Source organism: Lutra lutra, chromosome 1, assembly GCF_902655055.1.
Source record: "Lutra lutra chromosome 1, mLutLut1.2, whole genome shotgun sequence".
NCBI classification, from domain to species: Eukaryota; Metazoa; Chordata; class Mammalia; order Carnivora; family Mustelidae; genus Lutra; species Lutra lutra.
This window is the reverse complement of record NC_062278.1, coordinates 168,538,125-168,550,373: the sequence shown is the minus strand read 5'-3', so window position 1 is coordinate 168,550,373 and position 12,249 is coordinate 168,538,125. Positions and strand designations below refer to the sequence as shown.

The following is a 12,249-nucleotide window of genomic DNA, read 5'->3' as shown; positions in this document are numbered from 1 at the left end:
ACATTATTATTATTATTATTATTATTAAAGATTTATTTAGAGAGGGAGAGTATGTGCATGTGTACATGCATGAGCAGGGGAAGGGGCAGAGGCAGAGAAAGAGAATCTCCAGCAGATTCCACGCTGAGCATGGAGCCCTGTGCAGGGCTCAATCCCATGACCCTGAGATCATGACCCCAGCCAAAATCAAGAGCTGGATGTTTAACCAACTAAGCCACCCAGGAACTCCCTACAGTACTATATTAGTACTATGTACTCCCTACAGTACCATATTAGTAACTATACTCACCATGTTGTCCATTAATCCCCATGACTTATTTCTTTTATTGATGGAAGTTTGTACCTTTTGACCGCCCATATTAGCCACCTGCCACTGCTACCTCTGGCAACCACCAATCTGTTCTCTGTATCTATGAGTTTGGGATTTTTGTATGTTTGTTTGTTTTTGGTACAGAATCTACTCTCAGTCCATGAAGACCTTGGCAAGGCAGTATCCTTCCCTGTGCCTCAGAGGTGGACCATCTGGGCTTGGATCCCATCTAATGCTCTTGGTCATGGGATCTTGAGCAATTATTAACCTCTTGCTGTCTCAGTTTCCTCAGCTGTAACATGGGACAATAATAGTGCTTATCTCATAGTGTCGTTGTGAAATGGCATGAATTAAAACATGTAAAGCGCTTACAACAGGGCTTGGTATAGAGCAGGTATGGAATAAATGCCAGATAAGATGATTTCAGCCTCCAGACCTAGGCCATTTTTTCTTATTGTCAAAATTGTATCTGACCTTTCAGGCACAGCTCAAATGCCACCTCCTTCATGAAACTTTGTGCTATTTGCCTAACTAATGCCACTCTCCTTACCCCACTCCCTTTATCCTCCTTCCCCCAGCACCCCTGTCCTTTCTTGCTAACAAAACTGCAGTTTTGTTCATTATTACAACAGGAGTAGCATCAAGACAGTATGTATGTAGTGGCAAGGGCATGAGCTTTGGGATCAGACTGACCAGGGTTCAACCATATTCAGTCATCTGCACACAGGATGACCTTGGGCAGAGTGGTCCCCTTTTCTTGGCTCTAGTTACCTCAGTTGTGAACTGGTGATGGTAGTACCTTAGGGAGGAAACATGGCAGTGCTCAGTGAATGTGAGGTTCCTCTTCTCCAGACCTCCTATTACCCTCAGATATTCGGTGTCTAGCCCCAACTCTGCCCATGCTCTGTCAAAATTATTTCTGACCTTCCAAGCACAGCTAAAACATCTCCTCCTTTAGAAAGCCCTATGCTAGTTACCTAACCAGTCCTCATTCTTCCTACCCCACACCTTTAATCCTCCCTGCTCTCATCAGTCCTACCCTCCTTTCTTACTAATGAAACTATAATTTTGTTCTTCCAATCCCAGTTGGATACTAGTTTTGTCATCCTTCCTTGTAAGTTGGCTAGGGTTCTGGGGAGGGTTTTTCTTCTCCTGACAAAAGAAGCCAACAGTGCTGGTGGTGTGTCTTGCCTCTCCTTCCTTCCTTCCTTGGACATAAATGTGATGGCAAGAGCACCCAGTGACCACCTTGTGATCATGAGGAAAAGCCAAAACAAATGTGGAGACATTGTTGAGTTGCTGAGTCCTTGCCAACAGCTTGTTGTTTTCTTGTTATTTGAGAAAAATGAAACTTCGTAGTTTGGATTTTTGATACACACTTTCCCTCTCCTACATTACATCTGTTAATTGAGCATCTACTGTGTGCTAAAACGGGAATACATGATAAACAAGTTGCATCCCTGTCCTCAAGGAATTTCATGGTAGACTAGGGAGCTGCAGGAGCCCAGGGGCCAAGTCAGACCAGGGTCAGTCAGGGAAAGTTCCTGAAGGAGAGAGTGCTGGGGTGAGTTTAGAAGGGCCAGAGGGGACAATGTACAAAGGCATAGAGGCAAAGGGCCTTGTCCCACATGGGAAATAGTTGCAAAAGGCAACTCTAAAGAAGAAAGAGATTGGGGGGAGGCTCAGAGGGAACCCCCAGCTGGTCCCCAGGCATATCACTCTCCTGAGCCTCGTCAATTCTGCCTTGTGCCAGACTCTTCTTCCTCAGGGTAGGGCACCTTGTTGCACAACTCCAGGGCCACTGTTCTTAGTCACACACAAATCTCTGCTCAGGACTCAGCAGGGTGTGTCTCCTCCACTACAGCCTACACCCATCGGGGGAGAGACTGAAACTGATTCATTTCTGTGTCACCTGAAGCCTGCACCAGGCCTGGTAAAAAACAAAAATGATGAAGATGATGATAATAATGATGATGATGGTGATGACGACAACAACCAAGTACTTCCCATCTTCCAGGCAACCCTCTAAGCATATTACAGGTGTCATCTCACGTATTTCTCACAACTCTGTGATGGCTCACTGTGGTTGTACCCACTTTCTAGATGGTACAGGGAGACTAAGAAACTTTTCTGGGGCCAGAGCTAGTAAGCAGCTGAGCAAAGGGAGTTGCTTAGTCCGTGTTGGGAGATGGGAAGGAGTGAAGCTGTCACCTCTCCTCAGGCCCCTGTCATTAGTACCAGGAATGAAGCCACTAAGTCATGGGGGTGCTATGCAAATGATGCTGACTTAGCTCTAGTCAGTCATCCTGGAGCCCTGAGCAGTGTCCTCATGGCCAGGGGAACTGCCTCAGGCACTTGCTCAGCTCATCTGTCAGAAGCGAGGGAAATGGAATTATCATGGAGGTGGGACCTGGGGAAGCCCCATTTCTCCTTTTAATGTCCCTGCCCCCATCCCTCCCCCTCCACATTTCTATTATGAGAAAGGAGAAATGGAGTTTTTAAAAAATTAAAGTTCAAGGATCGGGGTGCGGGGCAATGCTTAACTCAAAAGGGCAGACCTAATGGAGCATCAGGCATTGGCCGACGGATTTCTGGGATGGGCTTCCAAAGCTCAAGGGCACAGTGTGTGCACTCTGAAGCAAGATGGACCACGAGGTGTTGAGACAGGAGAAGTGAAGAAAGCAAAAGGAGGAGAGAGAACATGGCATGTTCCCCAAGATCTTATTTCATGAATGTAAGTTTTATTTTATGCAGCAAGAAACTGAGGTTCAGATAGACAAGTGACTTGTTCAAGGTCTCCTAGTTGACGTGTGGATTCGAATCCAACCCCTGCCCCCAGCAGAGAAGCCCCTTTCCCTCTATTAGGGATTCCCTAAATCCCTCTGATTTAGAGGCCCCTAAAATCCCCTCTCACAGGTGCTCCCCACCACCATCCAAATCCAAGGCTGGTCCTACAAGGAAATAGAATGCCTGACTTTCTAGCATATTTTTCCCAAAGGCCCAGCCCTGCTGAGTCACTGGTGGGGCCAGGGCCTCTGTACCCACAGGTCTTGCTAAACTGGATTTCCCCTTCAGTTTAGCCCACATTTCCTAAGCTCCTCTGTCACAAGGGCCTGGGCCCAGAGTGGGAGGGACACTAAGGGACACCCAGCCATCACAGCCTCACAGTGCTTTCCCAGCCCAGATCCTCATGTGAACCAGGAGGGAGGCAGAGAGGGGATTCTTGTCCTATTTTATAGACAGGGAAACTGAGACCCAGAAATGGAAAAGAACTTGCACAAGGTCTCAAGGCAGCTCAGGGGCAAGGCTGACTCCAGAGCCCTGACTCTTGATTCAGGAGCTGCTTACCCTCCCCTGTTGCCCCACTTTGGAGGAGGGGACTGAGGTGGATTTCAACAGGTGGCAAAAGGCAGAATGGGATAAAGGTTTACTAGAGGAAGTGGGTGGCAGGCAGTTGAAGGGGTAGGAAGCCTGTGAGGTTGGGGAAAATCATCCTGGACTTGAATGTCAGGCGAATGGCCCTTTCCCTGTAGGTAGACTGTAGCCTTGTGCCTATGAACCACAAAAACAGGCCCAGGGCAGTAAAGGGGTTAAGGGAATTGGAAGCAGAAACAGCAGCTGTGCAGAGAACAGAGCTGACTAAGGGTGGACGCTTGTTTTTGCCTACCTGGGATTGAAGCCCCTTCTTCTGGAGGTTATATCAAAGTCCTCCAGAATCTCCTTTGGCTTCCCAAGCCACCCCAAACAGGCATACACCCTAATTTCAAATGTATCCTGGTTTGGCTGACACAGCTTCAGGACAAGCAGTCACTGCCCTGTACCCAGGTAAGACCATCAGCCTGTCCCTTTTGGGAATGTGACTTGTGACACAACACAAATTTAGTCTCTCACGGTTCTGTAGGTGAGAAGTCTAACTCAGGTATCCCTAGGGTCAGCAGGACCACATTCCTTTCTGGAGCCTCTAGCAGAAAATCCTTTTCCTTGCTCTTGTTCCTTGCTGCTGCTATTTCTCTAACACCTGTACTGACTGAGCCAGCCAGGTGCCCCTTTCCTCTTCCACTTTTAAGGACCCTTGTGTCACTGTGACATTGAGCCACCCAGGTCATTCAGGATCAACTCCCTGTGTTAAGGTCAGCCAATGAGCAACGTTACTTCCATCTGCAATGTGAATTCTCCTTTGCCATGTAAGCTTACTTAGTCTGTTTCCAGAGATTAGGATGCAGACATCTTTGGGGGCCATTATTCAGGCTGCCATAGTCTCTAACCCCAGTGCCTGCCACAGCCTGGAACCCTGCAGAGGCTGAACATCTTTCTTAAACCAGTTTCCCTCTCTGACTCCATCACACTCCTGGGCCCCCAAACTCCAAAGACAGGAAGGATGCCCTGGCTCCTTTCTCCTCAGCCAGCCAAAGCCCAAGCTTGTCTCATTTTCCCTTCAAGAGGCCTGGTCTTTCTATTCCCACTGCCTCCTTCCCATGAGAGCTAATAAGGGAACTGAGGGCTCTGAAGTTGGTTGTTACTGTGCTCTTATCCCTGTCCCTTGGATGCCTGGTTCCTCTCAGCCTCAGTTTCCCATCTATAAAGTGGGGTATTAATATATGTCCCTGAGAGTGTTGTGGGGATTAAATGATATTGTGCCTATAACAAGCCCAGAATAATGGCACTTAATAAATGAGAATATCCCCTCTCCTTGCCCATGCTCAATGTCTCCCCAATTTGGCTAATAATCCAATTTCCTTAGGAGCACTGTTGACAGGGCAGATTTCCAGCTCTCTCTCCTTTGGAGGTTTCCACTCAGGGAGCTGCAGTTAGGAGCAAAGTTAGGGTTAGGTTGTGGCTCAAGGAAGTTTGCATTGTTGATAAAACCACCACATGCTAGGCAGAGCGTGGTCCACTTAGACTACCAGAACCTCTCCCTGCCTGCCTCTGGCCTCGCCCCTCCAAAACACATTGCTGGATTGCCTTAGGCTTCAGTTACCCCATATGTAGAAGCTGGGCTGCCTTCTGTAAGGTTCTTTCAGCTTTGGCATTCTAGCGCTCTTCTCCAGTTAATGTCTACCTGATTCATCCAGTTAGCAAAGAACTTTGAGACTCGGTTGATAGGACCTGCAGGAAGGCCCAGGACAGCATGTTCTAACAATAAGATGCATCTAGTTTCTTGTGGGGAACAGCAAGCCATTGAAATGCCCCAAGATTTTGTGTTCGAAGAAGTTTGTGTGACACTGCTTTCCAAAGCCCCCAAGTTGGAGTTCTAAAATGTGCGATTGCATATTAAAGCCTCTGAAAAGGCCTGCAGAAGAGAAAGCTCTTTTACCCTATTCCTATGCTTCCCCAAAGCATGCAAGAGCATAGCTCTTTTCCCCCAGAATATGGTTCAGTGTATTTTGGAGCAGCTTTGGGAAATGTCACAGACTTCAATCCCTGACATTTTCCAGGTCAGCCTTTCCATCTTGGAGTCCAGGCCTGGGCACTATTGCTGCACATTTTGGACAGTGCCAATGCCCAGGTCCGGAGCTGTTCTATCCCACCATTAAGACAGTTAGGGAGGGGAATTAATCAGAAACAGACCCTCGGAAGCCAGGGGCCTGGAACAGAAATGGTCTTTTCATCAGCTTCTGGGATCCCACGGTGTGGCTCATAAGTACTCTCAGCACCGCCAAGGCAGGGACAGGGGTGGGGGAGGAAACTGACTCAACCATCATAAGACCAAGAGCCTCGTCCTGGCCGTGCCTCCAACCCACCCTGGGCCCTTGGGCACATCACTTCCACCCTCTAGGTTTTTATTCTCATTTGCAAGACAGATAATAACACCACTCTTGTTATTCACATTTTGGAGTGCATATGGGGTTGTGGATAGGAAAGTACATGGTAAAATTATCATGCCTTTTGCCGGGACATTATACTGAGAGGTATCTTAATTAAGTCACTGAGGCAATGGGGTCTGACAGAGCCCATTCATGTTGTGCTTTATCACTTTGCTTCCCAGCTCTGTAATAAATCTTTGGGTAAATCACTTTACCTCTGTAAGCCTCAGTTTCTTTGTCTGTAAAATGGGGATTAGTGTCCTTGTTTGCAGGGGTGCTGTGAGGATTGAAATTAAAAAGACTTTACTTCTGAGCTCCCTGGGAAGAGGAATCATGTTTTTCTTGCTCTCTACTACATTTTAGTCCCTGGCATAGACAAAGTGCTTCATAAAAAGAAGTGGAAGAGTACTGAATTTAAGAGCTTAGAGAAATGCCAGCCTACAAAGTTTCTTTAGGATCTCCTTCTTTCCTTTATACTACTTGTTCATACCCCTTCTTCTTTAACACTCTCCCCCTTCCTGTCCCAGGCTCACCTCACCCCCACCCCACCCCCAGCTTCCCAGGTTTGGTGGTCTCTCCTTTTGTCCAAGCTACAATTCCACAGAGTTGTAGCCAAGACACCAAAGCCAAGCCCCAGAAAGGGAAAGGGACTTGCCCAAGGTCACACAGCAAGGCATCTAGATATGAACTCAAATCTGAGTCTGAAGTCAAGCATGAGGGGAACCTCACAGAGAGAAAGAAGGGAGATGCCTCAGTTTCCAACTCCTCCACCATCTTGTCTCAAGTCTGTCCAGGCAGTTTAATGGTGGGATAACAACCCACACTGACCCCAGCCAGTGGACCACGAGCCAAATGGACCCGTTATGAATCTACATGACCCTTTGGCCACAGCACACCCAACAAAGCAGCCAGGGCCTAAGGTTGCCTCTGAGCAGTGCACCTAGGCTGAACCTAGAAGGTTAAAAAGGGACAAAGTTGGGAGGCTTAGGTGGCTCAGTTGGTTAAGTGTTTGCCTTTGGCTCAGGTCATGATCCCTGAGTCCTGGGATCGAGTCCAACATTGGGCTCCTTGCTCAATGGGAAGCCTGCTTCTCCTCTGTCTGCCACTCCCCTGCTTGTGCTTTCTCTCTCTCTCTGACAAAAAAATAAAATCTTTTTTAAAAAATAAATAAAATAGAAAAATAAAAAGGGACAAAATCAAGTTGTACAGAAAGAGGATGGGTGAACCCAGCTTGGAGGCCGTTCATACAGAAAGACCTAGGAGTTTTCAAAGACCCTCTGAAAGATAAGTAAATGTTAGCACAAGCATCTAACTTGGTGTCCAGCAGATAGCAGGTGCATAACCATTGTTTGTTAAAGTGTAATATGAGCCAACAAAGTGATAGAGCTACAGAGCAAAGCTAACACACCCTTAGGTCATATTAACAGAAAGACAGAGACTACAGTGAAGAAGGTGACCCATATCTCACCATCTCCCATCCTATGTTCAATCCTGGGTTCTGAACAGAATAGGGTCTGGACAAACAGATAATCCAGGGGATGTGTGGGGTATTAAGATCAAAGCCAAGAGAAGTGGCTGGAGGAATAGGAGTCAAGGGATAAGCACTGCACGGACAAACTTAGTCACTGTCCCCCAGTATCTGCAGGGGTTCCTGCGGGACAGAGGGACCACATGGGGCTGTGAGCTCCAGAGGCCAGGACCTTGGGATGTCACTAGGGCAGATGCCAGCTCAATATATAAGAACAATTTTCTAAAATTCTTTAGAATTTTGGTTTGGTTGGTCATGGGCACCCTGCCATGAAGGGTGGCAGAGGTTGGCCTAGATGTCCTTAGCTCAGAACCTACCAGTCTCTCAAATTATAACCTCCAAAGTACAGGAGGGACATATTAGTCCATCTATTTCTACTAAACTTCTAACTAAAAATAGCTAACAGTATATAGTTCAACCCTGATGTGCACCCTTGGCTATATGTCAGATACTGAATGTCATGCCTTCTAAGTGGGCATCCCAAGCCCAGTGGGAAGCCCCACAATAGGTCTGCTGTGACCCTGTCTTTCATTTCTCTAGATTCAGCCTATTACCATATATTGCAATACACTGGTGCCAGGTTGGGTGGATTTGAGGCTCAAACAATGCATTTTAACCGAATCAACTTCTACAGAGTAGAAAAATGGCTTCAAAGAGTCCCTACAAAGAAGCCACAGATGGAGATAACTCTAATCCAGAAAGTGCAAGCAAGCAGCAGGAAAAGTGCAGCACAGACTGCTAGCTGCTCCTCGCTCAAGGCCTTTATCAGCCACCTTACCATGTTGAAAATAACAATGAATGGGATCTCATACACGTGGAGAGGTAATTTCAGTAAGCAATACACATGTGAATGTCCACGGCAGCTTTATTCATAATAGCCACAAAGTAGAAACAACCCAAGTGTCCATTAACTGATGAATGGATAAATAAAATGTGATACAATCGTATAACACCATTCAGCCAGAAAGAGGGATGAGGGACGCCTGGGTGGCTCAGTTGGTTAAGCAGCTGCCTTCGGCTCAGGTCATGATCCCAGAGTCCTGGGATCGAGTCCCACATCGGGCTCCTTGCTCGGCAGGGAGCCTGCTTCTCCCTCTGCCTCTCCCGGCCACTCTGTATGCCTGTGCTCTCTCTCTCTTCCTCTCTCTCTCTGATAAATAAATAAAATCTTTAAAAAAAAAAAAAGTGAGAAAGAGGGATGAAGTCCTGATGACATGCCACAGCATAGATAACAATACAATGTGTATTGCTTAATGAAATTCCAATAGGAAAACTACTCGGAATGTGGACTTCCATCCACTATTTTTGTGATTAAATTCACACTGAGTGTATATTGGGCCTTTAGACATTAGCTAATCATCACAGTCCTTGTATATCATTTCCAAATCTATAAATATGTATCTGTTGGGGGTGCCTAAAGCTTTTTTCTTTGGAAGGCTGTGCAATCTAGAAGTGTGACTGGGGCGCCTGGGTGGCTCATTCAGTTGGGCATCGGACTCTTGATTTCGGCTAAGGTGGTGATCTCAGGGTAGTGGGATTGAGCCCTGCTTCAGGCTCTGTGCTGGGTGTGGAGTCTGCTGTGGAGTCTGCTTGGAATTCTGTCTCTCCCTTTCCCTCTGTCCTTGCCCATATTCCCTCTGTCCCCCGCCCCCCCAAAAAAAGAGGGGAAAAAAAAAGGCGTGACAACCACTGCTTCAGATCCTTGGACACAGCTAAACACTAGGGGATGTTGCTCTCTGGTGGGGTTTCAAGGTTGAATCAGATTTGTTTCAGATTTAGGAACTAAGAAAAACTAGGGGGGGAGTGAGCCCCCTAGTAAAAATTATTGAGCCCCTCCCCAACATTTGAAGATTAATGAGAAGAAACCTAAACCTCTTAAAAGGTTTTCCCCAGCTCTGAGTCTCCAAGGTGGGTGCCTATTTAAACAGCCAGAGCCACTCCAGCCTCCCTTCTCATTCTGTCACCAAAGTTTCTCTCTTTTTCATCTTTTTCTCTTGTCTCTCTCTTTCCCTCTCCCCACAACACAGATGCAGTTTGGCAACAGTGAAAACCAGAAAGGAGGAGTCCAGTTCTAAAGAAGGAGCTTGCTGGGTCTTGAACGTCAGACAGACCTGGATTGAGTTCCCACCACTACCCTCCACTAAATGGGATCACTGCACACCACATTCATTCTCAGAGCCTCAGAGCCCTCCCCTGGAAAAGCATGCCTACAACTCAACAATAAAAGGACAACCTAATTTGAAAATCAAAAGATTTGAACAGACATTTCTCTAAAGAAGCGGTCAGTAGTACCTGGAATAATGCTCGACATCTCTTTATTAAGAGAAACACAAATCAAAAACACAATGAGAGAGGCGCCTGGCTGGCTCATTCGGAGGAGCATATGACTCTTGATGTCAGGGTCATGATTTCGAGCCCTATGTTGAGCACAGATATTACTTAAATAACTAAAACTTTAAAAAGACACAAAACAAAACCACAATGAGGTTCTGCTTCATACCCTCTAGGATGGCTATGATAAGAAATCCAGATAATAACCAGTGCTAACAAGGATGTGGAAAATTGGGAGCCTTCATGTATAGTTGGTGGGATTGCAGAATGGTATAGCTCCTTTGGGAAAGCTTAGTGACTTCTCTAAATGTCAAACATAAATTCACCATATGACCCCGCAAGTCCACTCCTAGGTATACATCCAACAGAACTGAAGACGTATGTCCACACAAAAACTCCTCTCACATGAATGTCCACGCAGCTTTATTCCTAATAGCCACAAAGTAAAAACAACCCAAGTGTCCATTCACTGATGAACAGATAAATAAAATGTGATACAATCATACAACAGCACTTGGCCAGAAAGAGGGATGAAGTCCTGATGACATGCCACCGCATGGATAAACCTTGAAAACATGATGCTATGTGAAGGGAGAAAAAAAAAAAAAAAAAAAAAAAAGCCAGTCAGAAAGGAGCACCTGTTAAATGATTCCATTTATATAAAATATCCAGAATAAGCAAATCCACCGAGATAATCCACAACGTAGATTAGAGGTTGTCAGGGAAAGGAGGAAATGTGGGGTGACAGCTAAAGGGTCCGGGGTTTATTTGGGGGTGATAAAAATTCTAAATTCTAAATTAGATAGTGGTGATGGGTGCACGACTCTAAATACACTAAAAAACACTGACTGGTACACTTGAATAGTGTGAATTTGATGGTATGTGAATGATATCTCAATAAAGTTGTTATGGAACGAAAAAAAGAATGAGGAAGACTCCCCCCAACCCCCCCAGGTCCAGCACGCACCACCCCCCCACCCTGCGGCGGAGCCGGAGCGGGAGGGAGAGCAGAGAGCGCTCTCGGAGAGTGGCCTGAGGGGATTTCACAGTACAGGTTTAGAGGCGTTTTAGAGGGCTGCACTAGCCCCAGTTCCACGGGTTTCAGAGACAGGAGAGGGCCCATTACTTACAGGTCCGCTTGGTTTGGACCCCGGACAGAACACCGCATCCTTCCCTCACCACAACTCCCCCTAACACAATCCTGACTCAACTTTTCTGGCAGTTTCTAAACAAAGCAGCATAAAATAATAAGCACATGACTCTTATCTTTTGTCCCCCTTACCAAAAACGGAGTGGCTGAAGGCCTGAAGGCCACCTCTGAGGAGAGGAGCTGGGACGCTCCCTACCAGCAGAGAGGCCCCCGGGACCACGGTGGCTGCGTTAGGGGGGCGGGACTGAGGGGGCGGGACTGAGGGGGCGGGACTCCCTCCCAGGGCCCTCAGCCTGGGTGAGCCTCTGACAGGCAGCAGGGCTCCCTTCCCCTATGGCCCGGCTCTGCATGTTCAGCGTTTTTTCCCCAGAGGTGCCATTGAGCCCAAGGCAGAGGAGACGAGGGGCCTCCTCATCTTCTCGAGTCTATCAGGCCCAGCCCAGAGGGCCCAGGGCGCCTTCGGAGATGTCCGGAGGGCAGCTGCCTTCACGTGCTAGTCAAAGCACAGAAACTGGGATGTTTTGGGGGGAAACACCTTCGTCCTCCCAAGTGTTTGGTCCTGCAAGGGCAGAGTGGACGAAGCTTTCAGAGATCTAGTTTGGCCCTTCATTTCACAAATGGGGAAACAGGCTCAGAGCCATCAAAGATTTTTCTTTGATTTGCAGAGCAAATCCAGGTCCACCTAGGAACCACAAAACATCAGGCTGGTGGAAGAGCCTGTTCTAAAAATTAACCCTTCTCCCCGCCCCTCACCCGGCAGGTGTCCCAGTACCTGTGGTCTGGAGGCCCGTGTTGGCTGCCAGGAGAGCCGTGTGTGGACTGTGCCGATGCCAGACTGGGCCAGGGAAGAGGGCGGTAGGAGAGGCCAGGCCACACCCCCGTGACAGGGAGGGGGCGGGGCATGAGTTGCCCTGGGTCACACTCTCGTTCACCCGGGTAGCATTCCTTCCTGCTGGTACTATCGGGGCCCCAGGCCTTCCTGTCTGATTTGAAATTTCCTCATGACACCCCAGGCACAGCAGATGAGGCAGCTAAACCCCTAGAACCACCCCCTGAGCATGGCCATGACTGCTTAGTCAGGGGGCAGCGATGTGCGGGTAGTTGCACCAGGCTTGGCTGGGCCAAA

General features: G+C 47.6%; 1 protein-coding gene across 4 annotated transcripts in view; it reads right to left on the bottom strand.

The window, feature by feature from the left end:
• The window catches only part of TMEM40 (transmembrane protein 40), a 34,527-nt gene extending 22,554 nt beyond the window's left edge, over window positions 1–11,973 (bottom strand). For 3 of the 4 annotated variants that reach the window (XM_047744256.1, XM_047744273.1, XM_047744281.1), the window contains exon 1: window positions 11,896–11,973. The gene's annotated coding sequence lies outside the window, so the exon portion shown is untranslated. Of the gene's footprint in view, window positions 1–11,255; window positions 11,340–11,895 lie in introns of those variants that run through there. The other variant, XM_047744267.1, reaches the window with a different exon arrangement.
• Window positions 11,974–12,249: the final 276 nt, after the last annotated feature.